The sequence below is a fragment of the Manis javanica genome, chromosome 14 (assembly GCF_040802235.1).
Source record: "Manis javanica isolate MJ-LG chromosome 14, MJ_LKY, whole genome shotgun sequence".
Classification (NCBI taxonomy): Eukaryota; Metazoa; Chordata; class Mammalia; order Pholidota; family Manidae; genus Manis; species Manis javanica.
This window is the reverse complement of record NC_133169.1, coordinates 81,020,599-81,042,602: the sequence shown is the minus strand read 5'-3', so window position 1 is coordinate 81,042,602 and position 22,004 is coordinate 81,020,599. Positions and strand designations below refer to the sequence as shown.

Genomic DNA, 22,004 nt, shown 5'->3' with positions numbered 1-22,004 from the left:
TGGATATTCCTATACCTGCATTGCATCAACAGAGAAAATTCCCTGGCCCAGCAAGGGGGAAGCTGGGAGCTGAAGGCAGGGAAACTCCACCAGTAATGAGGTCAAGGCTATCTGTGCTCAGGAATGAGGACTCAGCTCTGGCCTTCTTACCCCATTTGTACCAGGAAGACAGCATTGTAAGAAACAAGGGTGGCCTAGGTAAGAAACAAAAACTCAATTTTAATAAGAGACACTCTCTTCTAGCCCATTCTTCCATGACCAGCCAGGCTTCAAGAGTGAGGGTGTTCACGGTCAGTGCAGGCAAAGCGCTTGCCATGCAAGTACCCCAAGGGCCTCTATGAATCCCAGCTTCCCTTCCAACTGGATTGTCTTCAAGCTTTGGCTTTAATGGAAAATGTTTTAGACCCAGATTAGAATTTAACAGGCAAAATTGCTGAATAAGAACGCAAAGTGAAAAGTCACCGGCTCCAACAGGGAATCGATGCAAGTTGATGAGCACAAAAGAAGACGAGCCACAGAGGGTTTTGTGGGGGCAGGGGGTGAGGTGGGGGTTGGGGGTTGGGCAGGGGTCGACTAAAATGTTAAGATCCACGTATAGCTTGTACTTAGGTTAATGTTCCTTTAGCTATTGACCCAAACAAACATAAATGCCCCCTTTGCCAAGCCTATGGCAGCTGGATTGCATTGCTAATAAGCCATATCCTTGGCAGAAACACAGAACAAACACCAACACAGAAGGAAAAGAAGTATTACAAAAAAGCATTGACAGTATGCAAAGAGCTGGCTTCTGTCTTCACCAGGAAAAAGAAAACAGAAAGAAACTAACTTATATAATCCATTTATATAATAAAATGACAAGACTAGCCACTGAAAATAACATCACAGATCATTGCCAACTGCTAACCTGTCTGGTCCAGCTATGAAAATATGGAGGAGATGGGGAAAAAAAGCCCCTGAGGAGCCTGGAGGAAAATGCACCAATAAGTCCTCCTGGCCACCAAGGGTGTTGTGAGGACAGGCAAGAAGCTTCTCTTTGACCATAAAGCACACACCTGAGAGGCCGTAGCTGCACCCTGTCCCACTGTCCTTGTTTTTATTGCCTAATGTGGACCTTCTCCCACAGGTTTCCTCTGGGGACTGGGGCCCCCTGCCATCTGTAGCAGTGGGAGCAGAGAAAGCAGGATCTAGAACTCGGAGGCACATGATAGACCCTGCACTAAATTTGCCAGCACCATTGTTCTATAAAAACATACTTTCCCCCTCCCAACCTTCCCTAGCTAGCTTTGGCAGGCCAATGGAAGCTAAAGGACTACTCCCTAAAGAACCCAAACCCAGCGATTCTATCAGAGCTGTGGCACCTGGTAACTTAGCAACCCACTATTACAAAGCTGATCAATTCTGATTGCAAATCCCACAACACAAAGCAACCTCTGCTAGTAGCAACCTATTGTTTGTGCAGAGAATTCTGGTTCCCCAGAATTATGCTGATAATAAATTGCCTCAACCTGCCCACCCCAGCTGGATATATGAGTCCAACATGAGACTCTCAAGTCCTATTATCACCAATTAAAAAAACAGGTTAGGAGACAACGTACACCAAGATAGATTATATAATCAGGCTCTAATAAGATCTAGTGATTAAAGAATGAATCTGGGTTAATTTTCTTTTTGTTTTTATTAACACATAAAGAACTGCTGGGAAAATTCTCCATGTCCTTGAAGGCCTTCCCAGGCCCTGCTCTGAGACCAGCCTGAGGGTTCCTAGCCAGTGCCACCATCAGCATTCTTTTGTATGAATCAGAAAATGCAAACCCTGGGGCAGACACAGCCCCAAGGACATGCAGGTTGGTGTCACAGAGCAAACCAGACTTCAGCCCCCATTTGCATCCTCAGCTGATGGCTTTGAGAAATGCACAACCTGCTCAAGTGTTCAGTTGTTAAGGGAAATAACAGCCACTTACTGGAAGGAAAGGGCCAAGGCCTACCCACATAAGGCTGATAACTAAGAATATGTCCACATGTGCCCTTTCCAAAGCCTCCCATCCCCTTTCTCCTGTGGAGAGAAAGCAGAGGTCACTGGCCTATTTAACAGATGAGGGACAAAACTAGGGACCCGCTTTCAGGGTATATCTGAAAGTATATCTGACAGTTCAGCTCTTCCCTTCCATAGTCCCTGCCTCCCTCCTCAATCCTGTTGCAATGGAAGTATCAAAAATAAAATCATCACCTCACTGACAAGTCACCCTAAGCCTTAGAAATGACTGGAGTAGAGTGGAGAGGCTGAAAGACGGTGGCACGAAAGTGAGACAGAAACTTCCTCCCAAATCACATATAATATGAAAACATAGCAAGTACAACTAATCCTGAAAGAGTGACCAGAAAGGAGATTGCAACAGATGGCTTACATCTGGGAAAAAGAGAAGACCTCATGGAAAAGGGTAAAGCAGCAAAGCTGTAATCCAGTGGGACCAAAGCCATCCCCCAACCCCAGCACACCAATAGGAGGACAATAAACAGGGCAGGGAGGGGCTAGAAGCCTAGGATTGCTGAACACCCAGCCCTGGAGATCTGCTCTGGGAGCTGTACCTACATTACATGGTACTCTGGAGATTAGTGGGGTTACAATGCAAAGACAGGCAGAATACTCAGAGAGACTGAGATTCCAGCCACTTGTGGAGAACAGGTAACCACAACCGGCTGCTCTGGGACAAAAGAAAGGCTGGCACTTTGAAAGGCTTCCCAACAGCAAGAGGGCTGCTAAAGCGGCAAGGATTACATAGAGCTTGCTGCTCAGGAGAAACGACAGGTAGAAAATATCACCCTGTCACACTCAGCCCAGCAGGTTGGGAACTTTCAAGAGCTTCAAGCGCTCCATCCCCCTGGCTGGCAACACAGCACCAAGGCCCCCTACGGCAATATGTAACCTGCCACTCCTTCCTCCTGGCTGGCACCTGCTTGCAAACCTGCTGCCCCCACCATTGTGCCAGGCCAACCATGAGGTGGCCCTGCCTTCAGCAGCTACAGAGGCATAATGCAGAGGCTCCTCCCTGCACACTTGGCCCACTGTCCCTGGCAGTGGAGGCAGGCACTGCAGCCGGGAAGCAGGAAAGAGCTGTTTCCTTCCAGCAGGCACCAGCACCACTCACCTGTGACCCCCACCATTGCTCCAGGGGCTGAACAGCCCCAGAGAGTAGATTTTCCAGGCACTAGAGGGCGCCACCTACACAAAGTTATTATTCCATACTATTAATCACAAATATTAAATGGCAAAAGAACCTGGTACAAATAAAAATCCCACAAACACCAGAAAGAGGGCTAAGTGAAACTGAAATCATCAATCTTCCTCATAAATATTTCAAAATAAAAATCATAAACATGCTCACAGAGTCACAAAAAAATATTCAAGACCTAAGGGAGAACTTCAAGAAAGAGATAGAAACTTTGAAGAATAGAGTATCTGAAATGAAACATACAATGGAGGGATTTAAAAGCAGATTAGATGAGGTAGAGGAGACAGTAAATGAAATAGAAATTAGAGAACAGGAATACAAAGAAACTGAGGTACAGAGAGAAAAAGGGATCTCTAGGAATGAAAGAATATTAAGAGAATTGTGTGACCATTCAAACAGAAAAATATTCACATTACAGGGGTACCAGAGAAAGAAAAGAGAGAAAAAGGGGCAGAAGGTGTCTTTGAGGAAATAATTGCTGAAAACTTTCCCAGTCTGGGGAAGGAAATAGTCTCTCTGGCCATGGAAGTACGCAGATCTTCAACACAAGGGACCAAGGAAGACACCAAGACATATAATAATTAAAATGTCAAAGATAAAGGACATGGACAGACCATTAAGAGCAGCCAGAGAGAGAAAAACAGATCACATACAAAGGGAAGCCCATCAGGCTATCATCAGACTTCTCAGCAGAAATCTTACAGGCCAGAAGGGAGTGGTATCATATATTTAATGCAATGAAACAGAAGGGCCTTGAACCAAGGACACTGTATCCAGCATGATTATCATGTAAATATGAAGGAGGGATTAAATAATTCCCAGATAAGCAAAAGATGAGGGAATTTACCTCTCACTAACCAACTCTACAGTGTATTTTGGAGGGGCTGCTATAGATGGAAGTGCTCCTAAGGTTAAATAGCTATTACCACAGAAAATAAAACCACAGTAAAGGAAGTAGACCAATTAATTACTAAGCAAATATAAAATTAAATTAACTATGCCCAAAGTCTGGCAAGGGATACACAAAGTGTACAGAGTATGATACCAATATATAAAGAATGGAGGATGAAGAAAAAGAATGGAGAAGAAAAAAGAACCTTTAGATTATGTTTGAAATAGCATACTAAGTGAGTTAAGTTAGACTGTTAGATAGTAAAGAAGCTGCCCTTGAACCTTTTACAACCACGAATCTAAAGCCTGCAATGGCAATAAGTACATACCTTTTGATAATCACCGTCAATGTAAATTGACTGAATGTGACAATCAGAAGACACAGAGTGGGAGAATGGATAAGGAAACCAGACCCATCTATATGCTGCCTACAAGACACTTATTTCAGACCCAAAGACATACACAGACTAAAAGTGAAGGAATGGAAAAAGATATTTCATGCAAATAATAGGAAGAAAAAAGCAGGAGTAGCAGTACTTGTATCAGACAAGAATGATTCTGAAACAAAGAAAGTAACAAGAGACAAAGAAGGACATTACACAGTGATAAAGGGGTTAGTCCAACAAGAGGATATAACCATTATAAATACCTATGCATCCAACATAGGAGCACCTACATATGTGAAACAAATACTAACAGAATTAAAGGGGGAAACAGAATGCAATGCATTCATTTTAGGAGATTTCAACACACCACTCACTCCAAAGGACAGATCCACCAGACAGAAAATAAGTAAGGAGACAGAGGCACTGAACAGCACATTAGAACAGATGGACCTAACAGACATCTACAGAACACTGCACCCAAAAGGAGCAGGATACACATTCTTCTCAAGTGCACATGGAACATTTTCAAGAATAGATCATATACTAGGCCACAAAAAGAGCCTCAGTACATTCAGAAGGACTGAAATTGTACCAACTAGCTTCTCATACCAAAAAGGTATGAAACTAGAAATAAATTATGCAAAAAAACCCAAAAAGCCCACAAACGCATGGAGGCTTAATAAATATTCAATGGATCACTGGCCAAATAAAAACAGAGATCAAGCAATATATGGAAAATAATAAAAACAGTAACTCAACAATGAAAAATCTGTGGGGTGCAGCAAAGGCTGTGCTACAAGGGAAGTATATAGCAATACAGACTTACCTCAGGAAAGAAGAAAACTCCCAAATGAACAGTCTAAATTCACAATTAATGAAACTAGAATAAGAAGAACAAAGAAGACCCAAAGTTAGTAGAAGGAGGGACATAATAAAAATCAAAGCAAAAATAAATAAAACCAAGAAGAATAAAACAATACAAAGAATCAATGATACCAGGAGCTAGTTCTTCAAGAAAATAAAGAAAATTGATAACCCCCTGGGCCAGATTTATCAAGAAGAAAAGAGTCTACACATACGAATAGAATCAAAAATGAGAAATAAAAAATCACTACAGACACCACAGAACTACAAAGAATTATTAGGGAACACTATGAAAAATGACATGCCAGCAAATTGGATAACCTAGAAGAAATGGACAACTTTCTAGAAAAATATAATCTTCCAAGAATGACCCAGGATGAAACAGAAAATCTAAACAGACCAATTACCAGCAAAAAAAACTTGACTTGGTAATAAAAAAAACTACCAAAGAACAAAACACCTGGACCCGATGGCTTCACTGCTGAATTTTTTCAAACATTTAGAGAAGAACTAATACCCATTCTCCTTAAAATTTTCCAAAAAGTAGAAGAAAGGGAATACTTCCAAACTCATTCTATGAGGACAGCATCACTCTAATGCCAAAACCAGGCAAAGACACCACAAAAAGATAAAATTACAGACCAATATCCCTGATGAACATAGATGCAAAAATACTCAACAAAATATTAGCAAATCAAATTCAAAAATACATCAAAAAGATCATCCATCATGATCAAGCAAATGTAAAAGACACTCATGAGAGAATTAAAGAAGACACCAATAAATGGAAATACATCCCATGCCCATGGATAGGAACCTGCCTAAAGTAATCTACAGATTCAATACAATCCCTATCAAAATAGTATTTATTCCAGGGATGCAAGGATGGTACAATATTTGAACATCCATCAATATCATACACCACATCAACAAAAAGAAGTAGAAAAATCACATGATCATCTCCATATATGTTAAAAAAGTATTTGACAAAATTCAACATCCATTCTTGATAAAAACTCTCTCAACAAAATGGGTATAGAGGGCAAGTACCACAACATAATAAAGGCCATATATGACAAACCCACAGCCAACATCATACTTAACAGTGAAAAGCTGAAAGCTTTTCCTCTAAGAGCAGAAACAAGACAAAGATGCCCACTCTCCCCACATTTATTCAACATGGTACTGGAGGTCCTAGCCATGGCAATCAGACAACACAAAGAAATAAAAGGCATCCAGATTGGTAAGGAAGAAGTTAACTGTCACTGTTTGCAGATGACATGATAAAAAATCCATCCCAAAACTATTAGAACTAATAACTGAATTCAGAAAAGTTGCAGGATACAAAATTAATACACAGAAATCTGTTGTATTCCTATACACAAATGATGAACTAGCAGAAAAAGAAATCAGGAAAACAATTCCATTCACAATTGTATCTACAAGAATAAAATACCCAGGAATAAACCTAACCAAGGAGGTGAAAGACCTAATACCCTGGAAACTACAAGATACGCATGAGAGAATAAAAGAAGACACCAATAAATGGAAATATATCCCATGCCCATGGAAAGGAACCTGCCTAAAGTAATCTACAGATTCAATACAATCCCTATCAAAATAACAATAGCATTCTTCAACGGACTAGAACAAATAGTTCTAAAATTCACACAAAACCCCCGAATAGCCAAAGCAATCCTGAGAAGGAAGAATAAAGCAAGTGGGATTACAGTCCCCAATTTCAAGCTCTATTACAAAGCCAAAGTAATCAAAACAATTTGGTACTGGCACAAGAACAGAGCCATAGATCAATAGAACAGAATAGAAAGCCCAGATATAAACCCAAGCAAATATGGTCAATTAATATACAATAAAGGAGCCATGGGTATACAATGGGGAAATGACAGCCTCTTCAACAAATAGTGTTGGCAAAACTGGACAGCTACATGTGAGAGAATGAAACTGGATCACTGTCTAACCCCATACACAAAAGTAAACTCAAAGTGGATCAAAGACCTGAATGTAAGTCATCAAACCATAAAACTCTTAGAAGGAAACATAGGTAAAAATCGCTTGAATATAAACATGAGCAACTTTCTCCTGAACACATCTCCTCAGGCAAAGGAAACAAAATAACTCACATGCCTCAACACCCAAAAAGCAAATAACCAGATTTAAAAAAAGGGAGGAGGATATGAACAGTCACTTCTCCAAAGAAGGAATTCAGATGGCCAACAGGCATATGAAAAGATGCTCCACATTGCCAATTATCAGGGAAATACAAATTAAAACCACAATGAGATATCACCTCACACCAGTTAGGATGACCAACACTGAAAAGACAGGAATCACAAATGCTGGTGAGGATGAGGAGAAAGGGGAACCCTCCTACACTGTTGGTGGGAATGCAAATTAGTTCAACCTTTGTGGAAAGCAATATGGAGGCTCCTCAAAAAACTAAAAATAGAAATACCATTAGACCCAGTCATTCCACTCCTAGGGATTTACCCAAAGAAAACATGATTCCAGATTCAAAAAGATATATGCACCCCTATGTTTATCACAGCTCTATTTACAAGAGCCAAGATATGGAAGCAACTAAGTGTCCATCAGTAGATGAATAGATAAAGAAGATGTGGTACATATACACAATGGAATATTATTCAGCCATAAGAAGAAAACAGATCCTACCATTTGCAACAACATGGATGGAGCTAGAGGGTATTATGCTCAGTGAAATAAGCCAGGCAGAGAAAGACAAGCACCAAAAGATTTCACTCATTTGCGAAGTATAACAACAAAGCAAAATTGAAGGAACTAAACAGCTGCAGACTCACAGACTCCAAGAAGGGACTAGTGGTTACCAAAGGGGGGTGGTGAGGGAGGGGTGGGGAGGTAGGGAGAAAGGGATTGTGTGGTATCATGATTGGTACATATGGTGTGTATGGGGTCATGGGGAAGACAGTGTAGCTCAGAGAAGACAAGTAGTGACTCTGTGGCATCTTGCTACACTGATGGACAGTGACTACGGTGGGGTGGAGGGGGGGACTCGATAACATGGGTGAATGTAATAACCACAATGTTGCTCATGTGAAACCTTCATAAGATTGTATATCGATACCTTAAAAAAAAAAAAAGAAATGACTGTACTAGTAGGGTTTAGGGCAGAAATATTTAATCCTGGTATTATAACAGGTCAAAAGACATGGTGAAAGTCTTATAACAAGGTTTATCTAATCTTCCTCCTTCTTAAGTTAAATGTGTTCAGCATAGGAGAATGGGTCACAAAATCCTCTTCTCTAGGGGTTCGCAGCCCACATCTGCAGGGATTCACTCCGCCATGGGGGGAGCTGACTAAAGATTACTGGGAGGTGGAGGCACGCAGGAAGATAACATCATATTTGGAGCCAAGAAACAAATTGAAGCCAGGTGAGTTTGTCATAAAGCAGGGCCAGGAGGGGACAGGACTGGGAGGACAGGACCCAGACGGACCCCCAAGAAATCCTCTTTTCTGGTAGATGCCTGACCTACTAATTACCTAAAAAAACCAGAGCAGGTGCTTGCTTCACCAATTAATTATTCAGAAAAGCCCAAAGCAGTGGGAAATGAGGGTAAAATGTTGGTGGAAGGGGCTGTTTTGGAGGATCATGGCACACTTCCTGCGCCCGTTTCTCACTACCCCGGTCTCTGAGGACGTCTGCCATTTCATCAGGCGAAAAGGGGACTTTCTGACTCCAGTCTTCCCCCCACCCCCATCACAGCCCAGGCCTCCAGTGTGTAGTCCCAGGGGGACAGGGAGAGGCAGGAGGGTCACGGGCAGGCGACAGAGGCTGTGCCTCTCTGGCCGGCCATGGCCCATGAGAACGGAGGAGCTCAAGGGACAGCAGAGCTCTACAGTGGGAGCAAGAGCCCCACCCCCAGAGGGCTCTCGGAGGCCCAGCCACCTCCCCTTCCCAGGCTCCTATCTTACCAGCTGGCCTTTGTGATTCTTCTGCTAATGCACCCCCAAGGTGTTGGGCTCACACAGCGTGCCTCCATAATGGTGGCCTTCTTCGTCCTTACCTCTGGGACACCTCCCTGCACAGCCACAGGGCCGACGCAGAGACCCACCTTGCCTCCACTTGCACACATGTCCATGAATCTCTCTCTCTCGGCCAAGGTCTGAGGCCTCTCCCTACCCACAGAGTAGCCCCCTCCACCCAGGATCCCAACGGACCCCTTGATACTTTCACTGCAGCAAATATTATGGGTCTCTTTACCCTCCTTGTGGCCCCAGTTCCCCATTTACCAACGCCCTCCCATCCTTCACTAACCTATGTGCACCCCACCTCTACATGGAGCTTCTCCCCAGCCCTCAGGGATCCCGGCCTACCCCCCGCATGGAACTCCTACCTACTATCATGCTGCCCCCAAGGCCCTCGGCCCAAGGCTCTCTCTCTCTCTCCTGGACTCCAAGGAGTCCCCAGGAAGCAGGACCCAGGTCCCTGCTTCTCACCAAGCCTTCTACAAGCCCTTCAGGCTAAGAATAAGACACTCTAGAAGAATTCCATCTCACAGAAGGCAATGCACTTTCACCAAAGTCTATACCCAGTGTATTTCAAAACTGTTTGTCATTCTAGTAGCCTAGTTATCAACTTCCCATCTTGTAAATATATTCCTCCAGGAGTAAGAACTGTTTCTTTTGTTATCTAAGGAAATTGTGAAATACTAGTGTTCAATGGAACAGTTGTCAAATTTGGCTTTGGAGTGCCCCGTATAGTGGAAATTAAATGTTTTCTTCATCTAGCCATACTGAACAGCCGAGATTGCCATGGCCGGTCATTAGAGAGACAGATGCTTCCCCATTCTGTGGGGTGGCTGCAGCGAGAGGCACAGACTCCGGTGGCAGACGGAAGGGGAGGGAGCGAGGATAATCATAAACAAACCGGAATTATTGACTGTCTGAGAGGTGTCGGGCAAAATAAACTGTACCTAGAATTAACAGTCCTTTTACAAAATGCTTTTGGGAGATGGAACGGCGGTTTCTTCTTTCTCCACCCAAAGTGAACTGTGAGAAGAACAGAGACCAACTGTTCCCACTGAAAGCTGCAGGAGTCAGCAGTGGGTTCTGGAATCTTCATCTCACAAAGGCTGATAGGTCAGTTGCTAATGGAGTCAAACGAAGGAAGACTCACTGGCAAGTCAGCCTCTCTCCACGTCTCTGCTGCTAATGGAGGCTGGGTGCGCGGGGTGGCAAAGGCCGGAACACTGGCATCGTTGTGTGAGACCCACACTCCCGGGCACGCTCCCCACAGAGCTGGCCGCCTGAGAGGCTAAGCCCAGGAAAAGCCCGTGTTATCCCTAGAGAGGAGGACAGACGGCACACCGGCAGAGGCCCTGGGGATCGTCTTTGCCCTACCTGCTAAAAGGACTCTCAGAGTAGGGTCCTTGGATGTGGGGCCTCATTTTGGGTAGAGGATTAGAAACAGGAGTCTCCAGCTTCACAGAGCAAAGTCGTCCCTTCTGATTAACCCAGCAGATGTGGGCCCCAGCCAGACCACTGGGAGAGCAGAGGGAGGGCAGCAAGGCCAGGACCCTTAGCTGACCCCACAGGTGTGCCCGGGAATCTTCCAGCTACATTCTTCCCCCTAACAGACTTTCTTGTCTGGCATTAGTGGAAAATACCTGAGATGCACAGTTCTGAAAGTTCTTCCCTTGCATATGTAATTGTGACCATGTGTCGCCGTTCAGAGGTTGTGGGGGACAGTGGGGTTTGAGGGTCAGGGCTCCCAGCACAGACACCCCAGAATTCCACATCAAGAAAAGCCACCCCAGTCTGTTACCAGCCAGCCAGCTTTCATACCATCTAATTAGGTCAAGAGTGTAGTTATTTCCATGCTGAGCCCCATGCTTCCTTTCACTGTGCAAATGTGGGCTTTCAGGGAGAGGAAAAAAACAGACCTGTTTCTCATTCTCATATTATTATGATTCTAGCTATGACAGTCCTTATGAAATAACCCCTTTAAAGGAAAACCGCACCACAATGAACCAGCATTCCTTATATAATCTCAAAAAGTAAGTATGTTACACTAACACAAAGGAAAAAAAACATCTTTGTGGTCTTTTCAGGACCGGATGCACCTCTGCATTATCCACAGTGGAGGCCGAGGAGGCAACTGATGTGCGTTCCCAGGCCCACACGCGGAAGAGGCCCCCTCTGCTCCCTGCTCAGCACCCCCAAACAGGAGCAGAGTTCTGGAGGCCCCACTCAGCTCTTTCTAATGGGGAAATCAGAACCTACCAAGAGCCACAAGGACCAGGATGGGCATGGGGCAACTGGCAGACCTGGTCACTGCGAGCCAGTATTTAACAGTCCCCATCACCAGGGATCCAGGGGTCCCCAGTCCCAAGTGATTCATAATGTTTGGCTCCCCATCAAATGGGCCACCCGATGAACACAAGGAGATCTGAAGACACTTGTGGGAGCAGCTGAGCTAAGCTGCGTGGTGACCACCACCAGAGGTTGGCACAGGGTTTTGGAAACCTGGGTTATAGCCAGCTATGCCACCCAATAACTATTTGACCCTGGGCTTTTCCCTTCTCTTCCCTGCCTTGATTTCCTCATTTGTAATGTGTGTGTATGTATGAGTGTAATGACAGGGAGGGTCTGTGCCAGATATTCCATGACCAACTCCCCAATCCCACAAATAGCATGAGGCAGTGACCAGGTGTGTGCTAAATACACAAACACAGTGAAATATAGTGAACCCCAGTAGTGTAAACTGCGGGCTTTAGAGTCAGAGAAACTAGGTTAAAATCCAGTTATGTCCTGCAACTTCTCTAAGCTGCAGTTTCCACCTCTATCAATTGGGCAGAGGAAGGAGAGCTGAGTGAGAAAGTGCCTGTAAAGGGTCAGCGCGCAGACTGCAGAGTGAGCGCTTGGTGACGGGGAATATTCATGTTGCCGCGCGGGGAAGTGGCATCGCTGGTCCTGAAAATCTCCTGACCTCACCGCGTGCTGCCAACAGAGGAGGTGACTTATACCAGCACACAAGTGATCAGAAACAGATGGAAGAATTAGACCTCCAATGCAGTCACCCACTGCTGAACAAGAGAGAGACTGGAACCACTGCAGAGTCTACTTGCAAGTTTGCAGTAAATTGGTGAAGAAATAAATATAAACTTTTAATTTTTCATCCTTGTTATAATGAATTTTATTAGAAGGAATAATCTCAAAAATAGAACTGACAATGGTTAAAATCTCACACTGTACAATTTGTTAGAGTATATAAAGAAAGATCAAATTGCCTTGATAAAATTTAAATCTGCAAATATTTGTCAAGGAAAATTGAATTTGACAGAAATAATGGTCACATAAGAAAATTCAGAATGTCAGAAGTTTTAATGGATACAATTTGATAGATGTATTAAATCCTTTTTTTTACACACAAAAAAAGAATTAAATTCTGTGGAAATAATTTTAGTAAAGTTAAAATAAAAACAAAAAGTATTAGAAACAAGTTCACCAGACAAGATAGGAGACTGATCAAGGCATTAAACTGGCTAAATGGACTCACTTGAGAAAATTCATTACATCTGTATTCATAAACATGGAGTCCTTGGACCATAATCAAAACATCCACGTGAACAGCCGGTCCACACTCTGGGGACAAAGTGCCCAGTGCCCACTGTTGGGCAGCATCCTGAACCCAGGGGAACTCAGGCACCTGTGTAGAGACAGTCTGGCTGAGTCTTGTCTAACTTCCACCATTTAAGACACCATACCTGAGCACCACTTGCTTTTCCAGCCAGCCTGCCCCCCTTTCCCCCACCATCCACTCAAACTAAGCCACTTATCCAGCCTGGTTCCTTTACGTCATCCCTGCTTCCTGGCAGGTGTCCCCCTGCCCTGCTTCCTCTCTCTTCTTCTAGACTCAGGTCCAGCCCCTGCTCATGGCCTCCCATGTAGTCTTCATGCCCCTGCAACCCATACCTCGTCCCTCCTCATGTTCCCTTGGCTGCAGCCGCCAGTGACCTCCGTGTTGCCCAAGCCAGCCAGGCTCTCAGACCGCCTTTTCTGCCCATCACTCCCTCCTCCTGGTAACCACTTCTGCCAAGTTCCCAGGACTCCCTGAGCAATGATGCTCCTTTCAGCCAAAGGCAACATCCAGAAAGGAATGCAGCTGTGAGCCACTATCAACCTACACCCAGGCCTACTGAGGGCCTCAGTCCCAAAGGGGAGGGGGCCCTGGGCAGTGCCCACTACATGCCTCAAACTCAGCAGGCCCCAAACTAAACTCTTCTGGTCTGGACCACACTACTACCAAAAATTTTCCTGACTGTCACTACGTTAGCTGAAGTTCGCAGCGCCTCCTGACCCAGTTAATGTGCCAGCCTCCTTCTTGACCTGCTTGCTTATTCTATTTCATCCTTCACACCGTCACAGTTAGCTTGCTTTTAAAAAACAGACCTGATGAGGTCATCCATCCCACGCTGAGAGGCAAAGAGGGAGAGAGGCAGGAAGCAGCCAGAAGACCGTGGAATTTCTTGGATCTTGTTCTAAGTCCTTAACATGTGTGGTGGTGGCCAAGGGGGACACCCTTCCTCAGGCAGCCAGGCCTTGGGTCAGAGCCCCAGGTGGTCCTCCCTGCTCCCCCATAGGTACGATCTGGTGCATCCAACACATACAGGCGCGTAGCTGGAAAAGTAGGAACGCTAGCAGAATTCATAAGCTACTAAGGTTTTAAGCTCATGCCACCAATGAGAAGCAAAAGTACAGCCCATCCCCCACCATGCACTGCGAAGAGCTGACCGGCCCACATTCCTCGAGAGACCACATTATTCCACATGTGCAGCAGGAGGAGGCAAGACGCTCCCCAGAGCAGGACAACACACCCGTGGGAGAAAAGGCCCAGCCCCTCGGCCTGCACACATCTCAGAATGGGATCAAATGGCCACCACCTCAACCTCCAGGAGGTTTTTTTTTCGTATCTTTTAGGTTTGAAGTCTGTTAACACTTACTAAAACACAAATGCTTAAAAAATTACCACAAACTCAGTGGTTTAAACAATACCAGTTTACTCTTGTAAAAGTTCTGGAGGCCAGAAAGTGAAAAGAAATTAGTCCTAGAGAGCTAAAACCAAGGCGTCGGCAGGCCTGGCTCGTTCTGGAGACTCCAGAGGAGAATCCGTTTCCTTCCTGGCCTCTGGAGTCGGCCTGCACTCCTTGGCTAATGGGCCTTTCCTCCGTCTTCAAAGCCAGTGGCGGGACCACGTCTTGCTCTGGCTCTGCCTCTGCCATCCAGTGTCCTTCCTCTCTGACTCTCCCTGCCTCCCTCCTACAAAGGCCCTTGTACCATATGATGCAGCAATTTTACTTCTGGGTATTTTCCCAAAAAAAAAAAAAAACACTACTCTGAAAATATATATATACCCTTATGTTTGTTGTGGTGTCATTTACAGTAGCCGAGATACGGAAGCAACCTAAGTGTCGATCAGTAGATGAATGGATAAAGAAGATGTTGGGGGCGGGGGTGTATACACTGGACTATTACTCAGCCATAGAAAAAGAGAATGAAATCTTGCCATGTGACAGCATGGCTGGCCCTAGAGGTATTATACTAAGTGAAATAAGCCAGAGAAAGACAAAAGCCATATGATATCACTTATATGTGGAATCTAAAAAAATAAAATGAATAAATCAACAAAATCCATAAACAGACTCATAAATATAGAGAATAAACTAGTGGTTGCCATAGGGGATGGGGATAAAGAGGTACAAATGTCCAAATATAAATAAAGAAGTCACAGGTATGAAAGTATAGGATAGGGAATATGGTCAATAGCATTGTAATAACTTTGCATAGTGACAAATGGTAATTAAACTTACCATGGTGAGCATTTCATAATGTATATAATTGTCAAATCACAATGCTGTATACCTGAAACTAATATTAAAAGGAAAAAGATCCTTTTGATTATATCAGGCTCACCAAGAGAATCCAGGATGATACCCACATCTCAAGAACCTTAACTTGATCCCATCTGCAAAGTCCCCTCTGCTTTGTAATGCAGCCTATTCACAGGCTCCAGGGATTAGACAAGGACAACTTTGGGAAGCCATTATTCAGCCTACCACAGTCTCTGAGAAAGACATTTGCTAATGCCTAAGACAAACCCCTACTCTCTAAACTTTGTGGCGCAGCCTGAGTTGCAGCCTGTGAAAATTTGGCTGTTTGTTCCCCCTCCCACTGTGGGCAAAGTATACTCCGCTGCCTCACCGATGTGGGGCCTGGGCATGAGACTTGCTTCACCCCACAGAAAGTCAGCAGAAGTGACCTGAGCAGAGGCCTTAAATATATGCATGTAGTTCAGCTTGGCTCACGCATCTGCCACTCCACTAGAAGCACCCACCTGGCTGGGAGCTGCCCTGTGAGCCTGCGCCCCAGGAGGAACACACAGGGAAGAGACCGCACCCAGCCTGTGGCCTGGACTGCCTCCACCTCCACCCAGCTACGTGCTGCCTAGATAAGCAGAACCACTTCCAACATGAAGAGTTCCGGGCTTGAGAGCTGCGGTAACTGCCAAGCACTGAGTTTGGGGAGCGTGTGTACTGAGGCTTTATTGTAGCAACAGTTAACTCACAGCCCAATCTCCCTTGCCTCCCCTTACCATACGGAGAAGGTGCCTTTGGTATATCGGCACTGACAAGTGGAGTGAATATGCTAATAAGGGTTTTAGGCGCCTGCCACCAACAGAATCTGAATACAAGAGCGAGCCAACCAGCTAAGGCCTGGGCCAGGAAGCGGTGATGGCTACCACTACATCAAAGGTCAGATCCCCCTGGCCCACCATCATGCCCATAACACATGCACCAAGGGAATGAACACACCCCACCCCTTTCCTCAGTGGGACCTCTATATTCAGTGCTAAACTGTGATCACAGGTCTCTATTCCTAGACAGGGAGCGCTGTCACCAGACTGACACCCTCACACTGTCCCAGATGGCTATAAATACCATTTTTGTTCCCTACACACTCTAATGACCAAGAGCCAGTCCTGGGATAATAGCAACAGCAAGGACCCTGCCCCTGGCCCCACTAAACCCTGATACCCTCATTATCTGTCCCCGCTGGCAACTTGGGCACAGAAATGGCCCTGAACCCAAATCAGCAAAACAGGCACCTCTCCCATCAGACCCTCACGCCCTCTCCTCCCTGGCCCACCCGCCGCTCACACACGCTCTGCACCCCACCCCACTGCTCTGCATCCCTCACATCTGAGTGCACCTCCCTGTCTGAACTGCATGCCCCCTTTTTTCTGCCTGATGGGTCTCTGTTTAGTTCTTCAAAATCCAGCTCTCATATCCCAGCCCAATGCACCCTCCCCAGCCTGGGTCACAGTCCCCACCACTTCACGTGGTGACTGAGCTACAACACCTTCGGGACTGAGACACTTTCCACAATGCTAGGGACACTGTGAGGAGCATCTGACAGGGGCCAAGAAGAAAGCAGCTGTATTTTTTCTCACAATTGTTTCCTTTAATCATCTCTGTGTTCAGTCCTTCTTCCCTGTCCCTGGGGGAATCGACAGCAAATCTTATAGCTCCACAAATATTATTAAACACCTACGAGGTCCCACATTGCACCAGTACATCAAAGATCAAATCAGGCAGCAAAACACACCACCACACAAACCCCCTTCCTGCCCTCACAGGGCTTACCTTCCCGGGGGTGGAGCAGCAATAAGCAGTGAAATGCCTAGCACGCTCGTTCGCAGTCAGCAGCTGGGAAGAGCAGGTTATAATCCTAGTCAGGCTGAGAAAGCCATGTTTGAGTCCAGACCTGAAGGGAGAAAGGAAGTGGGATGTGCAGGCACCTCAGTGAAGAGCATTTCGGGCAGATGGAGGAGCAGATGCAAGGTCTTGGGCTGGGAAGATGTGGCATAGAAGGGTCAGGAGGGGCCGGCTCGTGCGGAGACCCACAGGCCAGTGTAGGACCAGGGCTTTCACTCAGAGTGAGAGGGAAGCCTCCGAGGGATTGGAGCAGAGACGGGACCTCAACTGACCCCCAGATTAGCAGGTTCACTCTGGCCACTGAATTAAGGAAAGATCACAGAGTAATGAAGGGAATCGGTTTTTTGTCACATTTACCAAAAAAACAGTGAGATAATAAAAATCTGCACACATCCAATTTAAAAGGTGCCCTTCCCTGAGCTCTGGCCCACCGGGGGAGAGGGTCTGTCCACGGCTTCTCTGTAGCCCACCTCAGCCTCCCCCTCCCACACCCACGGAACACATCTGGCCTCCAGGAGGGGCTGGAACCGCGGCGGGTAGGTTAGAGGCAGAGAGGGTGGAGTTGTGATCCGTCATCAGTGCTGTCTGGACTCAGCAGATCCTAAACTCCATCTTTCTCCACGGGTATGGAGGCCAAGGGTTACTTTCCTTTTTCTGAAACCCCTTTTTCCAGCCCTGGTGGGTAAGAGGGTCTGTCACCTGCAGTCCTCTGCCAAGGCCAATGGCTCCCCCTGCAGCCCACCCCCAGCTCCCCCACCCTCAGCACATGGTTCCTGGAAGTCCACTGTGCACTGAGGATTCAGCTCACCCCTCCCAGACAATGCTGTAGGGTGGGAGCCCACCCCCCAAGATTCCCCCATCTGACTCTTCTTTCGATGGGAGCTCTGTCTGGCTCTTCAGAGTCACAGGAATAATGTGCAGCTCACCCCAGCAAACTCCAGATCTCCAGCCCCATCCCCATGCAGCCCGGGGCTCCTGAGCAAGCCCTGCACAGGTGGTCTACCTGGTGCTGTTCCCGAGAAATAGAATGTGAGCTTTGGGTGCAATTTTACTTTTCCTGTGGCCACATTAAATATGTAAAAGGAAACAGATTAAATTAATTTAAATAATTTATTTAACCCAATATAGCTAAGATACGATCATTTCAATGTGTAATCAATATAATCATTTGCTAATGGGCTATTTTACATCAGTTTTTTTCATAGAAGTTTGCAGAATCTTGTGTGTATTTTACACCCACAGTGCCTCTCAGTTGGGACTGGCCACATTCAGGGCTCAAGAGAGGCATGTGGCTGGTGACTGCCACATCGAACAGCACAGGGCTGACCCCTGGCTTTAGAATGTGAGGTACTTGGCAGCTAAGGTTTCTCTCTCCCCTTCTGGGGTCTTAGCCCAACTCGGAGAAACAGGAAAACACATCCACCATGTTAGGCATGTTTGCTGAGCTGACTGAGCCCAGCGGCCCCACCCTCACAGAGCCTCAGAATGGAAGGGGGGATGGAGGGAGGTGCCCTGAGCCTTCCCTGAGCTGAAGGAGCTGGCAAACCTCTTGGTGTGCAAGGCCACGGAGACCTTAGGGCTCTCATTGATTCAGGGAAGCATCATGTGCATGATTCTCACATAAATTTGAATGTTGAAGTCAAGAGGTGGTAACTCCACATGTGTACAATATAAAATAAAGCTAACTAATTTGTACAGCATATAACGGATTTCAAATCCGAGGGTCTGACACATCTGAGAGGCAGTCCGATCTCACTGCCGCAGAATGAGCTCTGTCAGAGCTGGTAAACAACTCTTTAGTTGTATTATATGCACATCCTCTCACATACAGGCTGGTTGCTCTGACTCACAGAGCTCAGGATAGGTAAAGCCTGGTTTTACTGCCTCCTCTGATTATTAGTAAAAACAATAGCAGCAAGTACTTATGACATGCTTACTCTGTATCAGGCAGTTGTATTATCTGATTTCAACCTCAAAATCCACCCACTGAGGCATCACTAGTGTTATCCCCACTTTAAAGACAGGGCTGCTAAGATTCAGAATTTCACCCAGACAGGCTGATAATCAGTGTTTAGCTACTATTAAAGTAGTGTTATCATCAACAATCAAATACAAATGGGAAACACAAAAATATATACCATATTTGTATATACCACCTATTACTGGACCCTACCACTGAACTTATTTAACCTAATATAGCCAAGATATTATTATTTCAACATGTAATCAATATAAATATTTCCTATTGGGATATTTTATACTCATTCTTTTTCACACGGAGTCTTCAGAATCCATGTGTATTTTATACTCACCGTGCCTCTCAGCAGGGACTAAGCCACATTCCGTGCTCGGTAGCCCCATGCAGCTGGTAGCTGCCATACGGAACAGCACAGGGCTGAGCCCTGGCTTTAGGCTGTGAGGTACTCGGCAGCTAAGGTTTTGTCCTCCACCTTTGGGGTCTCAGCCACACTCCTCTCCCATGAGGTTGCAGTTAACGTGTCAGCCAGGGCTACTGGCATCTGAGGGCTTGGCTGGGGCTGGAGGGACCCCCGCCAAGGTGTCATGCAGCTGGAAGTTGATGTCCGTAGAGAGGAGGCCTCGGTTCCTCCCCAAGTGGCTTTTATTTCTTCTCCAGAGGGCTAGGTGAGCAACCTCACAACATGGCAGCTAACTTCCCCTGGAGCAAACCATTTCAGTGAGCCTCTTCCGAACAAGCCTGGGAGCCATGTATTTTCACCTCTGCCACATTCCATTCCTTATTAAGGAATCACTAAGGCAGCCTGCATTCAAGGGGATGGGACTTAGGCTCCACCACGTGAGAAAAGAATGACAAAGAATGGGCAGGCATGTTTTAAAACCATCAGACACACTCCAACAGGAAAATGAGCAAAAGATACGAATTAACATACATATGAAAGAGTTCAAGCTTGCTAATAACCAAAGAAATGCAAATTAAGCAAACAAATGCCAAGAGACTGGCAAAAAATTAAAAAGAATAACAATACTTAGACCTGGTGATAATACAGGAAATAGGTCCTCTTTTACATATACAGTGTGAGTATAAACTGGTACAGCCTTTTCAAAGAAATGTGGTGATTCATATAAACAGCCCTAAACATGTGACTATCCTTGACCTAGCCATTCTACTCCAGGAATTTATCCTAAAATCTCAGAAAAATGCTCAAAGGTTAACCACAAAATCATTTATTGTAACAATATTTCTAATAGAGAAACTTGTTAATGGCCTTGAAGTCCAACAATAGAGTCCAGTAATATGTGATATATACAAATACAGCACCATGCAAATTATTCAGAAAGTTTTATATACACAGAAACTCATATACAACAGAATCCTATTTATGATGATGATTCTCAAATGGTGCTCCAAGGCACCCCAGTATGCCACAGCAAATTCAGAGGATGCTACAGGATATTTTTAATTTTTGAGGGAAACATAGTAATACTCAGCGATATTGGAAGCCACATGAACTACCAGCTCAGATGAGTTCAGTTGCAACTCTAGATCATTCTACATTATTCTGCAAAGGAGATGAGGGGTGATTTTTGTGTTTCCCATTGTGCTTGTTTGTTTAATAAGCATGGCAGAAAAAACAACACTAAATGCCAAGGTGTCCTCGTACTTGGCTGCTGCGGAAGCAGCAGACAGGCTGAGCACTTTCTCCCCAGCTGCCCCTGCATCCTCACCGCAGCTCCCCTGGACACCGATGAAAGCCTGCGAGGGCAGCAAGATGCATGGTTCCCAGAGACGGCGGGTCTGGCAGAGGCAGCCTGTCCTGCAGAGGCACCAGGTCCCCGGGGAGGCTGGACCAAGGACACCAGAATGGCCAGCCCTGGCCACAAATCCCTGCAGTGGTGAATGGAAGCCACATAGTCACTGGACATCAAGAATCCAGAGTCATTTTGGGGCTCTGCCCTCCTAGTCCCACCAGATTCATGTGCTTCCTAGGAAGGAACAGAGCTTCCACTTTCCAGGAATCGCTGACTTCCTCATCACCTCCTCTGTCTGGTGCAGTTTTGACTCTCTGCCGCCTCCACGCCATCATGCCAGGACATGGGACCATCTCTGAAGATGCCTCACGATCTGGGATTTGTCACCTGCCCTTGGGTGCCAAGACACGGCCGTCTCCACTTGAGGGTGATGGCTGAAAACTCTGCCTCTTGCTTTCCCTATGTGCTCTGCCTTTTTTCCTAAAATCCTCTCCTACAACACAGGCTTGGGGCTTTTAGAGAAACCAACAATTGCGATTTCTGCCTGCAGCCTGGCCATGCAGTTCCACTGAGGCAATGAAGCCCCAAGCCTGTTACCTGCTTGAAAGGGAAGAAGGTGTGTGTCGGGGAGAGGGGGGAACCAAGACAAATGAGGACTATCTCAAAACAGGATTCAGCCCACAGGCAATATCTGTTCAGCCATGATGACTTGATGTGTTAGCAAGGCCACAGTGAGTGGTATTTCACCCACTGACCTCCAGATTCAAGTCACACCATCAAACAGCAAAGAGCATGGCTGCTCCAGGAAGAGGGATGCGGAGAGGTGACCTTCAGGCTCAGCATGGCGGGAGCTCCTTGCACACAGGCTTCAGCCCGTTAGAGCTGAGCCGTAACTGATCACCGCAGCACATCAATGTGAGTGAGGTCCCTTCCAAAGCTCTGTACAAACTGACTTCATAATGAAATATGAGCTTGTGACGTTTCTCATTTTGTACTATTCTGACATTTCTTGCAATGTGATTAAAATATAATAAGATCAAATAAAAAATACTATTTGCTCAATCACCTCCAAACCTAACACAGTCAATAGTCCAATTCCATCCAGGAAGAAAAGTCATTTCCAAGACTCCAT

At 45.7% G+C, this 22,004-nt stretch overlaps 1 long non-coding RNA gene across 1 annotated transcript in view; it reads right to left on the bottom strand.

Moving 5' to 3' along the window:
* LOC140846212 (uncharacterized) overlaps positions 1–19,862 on the bottom strand; it is a 28,483-nt gene extending 8,621 nt beyond the window's left edge. The window contains exons 1-2 of the long non-coding RNA XR_012125165.1: positions 19,456–19,862; positions 17,072–17,192 (exon numbers count right to left, since the gene is read on the bottom strand). This is a non-coding gene — a long non-coding RNA (uncharacterized lncRNA). The remainder of the gene's footprint in view (positions 1–17,071; positions 17,193–19,455) is intronic.
* Positions 19,863–22,004: the final 2,142 nt, after the last annotated feature.